Source organism: Anneissia japonica, unplaced genomic scaffold, assembly GCF_011630105.1.
Source record: "Anneissia japonica isolate Jap-2015-1 unplaced genomic scaffold, ASM1163010v1 scaffold284860_len1800451_cov186, whole genome shotgun sequence".
In the NCBI taxonomy this organism is placed as follows: domain Eukaryota; kingdom Metazoa; phylum Echinodermata; class Crinoidea; order Comatulida; family Comatulidae; genus Anneissia; species Anneissia japonica.
This window is the reverse complement of record NW_022706010.1, coordinates 600,925-601,425: the sequence shown is the minus strand read 5'-3', so window position 1 is coordinate 601,425 and position 501 is coordinate 600,925.

The following is a 501-nucleotide window of genomic DNA, read 5'->3' as shown; positions in this document are numbered from 1 at the left end:
CCATATCGTATATATATATCCTTCTGCAAAATCATACGTTCTGTGAATGCTCAAAAACATATCTTTTCACAAGTATCTGACGTCAAAACGGATTCCTTTCGTTAAGTTTCGTGAGTCACATTTCATTTTTCTCTCTCCAACAGATTCCTAATATTTAGCAGTTAGTATTCATATATATTTGGTTTATGGTCTGAGAGTGCAATTTCCGGCGATATAGAAGTGTCATAATCACAAACATATCTTTTCACAAGTATCTGACGTCAAAACGGATTCCTTTCGTCAAGTTCACTGGCAAGTTCATGTCAAGTAACTACCAATTAAATGTAATAAAAACCCAGATTTAAAAAGCCTCACGTAAATCTCGCACTGATCTTCTCACATATAGACCTAAATTTAACAATGATCGGCTACCTATGGTATTTGACTATAGCCCCAGCATCCTGCAACTGTCTAAGAGAATTAAAAGAGACTTCCTCTCCCTCCAAGAAGACCCATCGATTA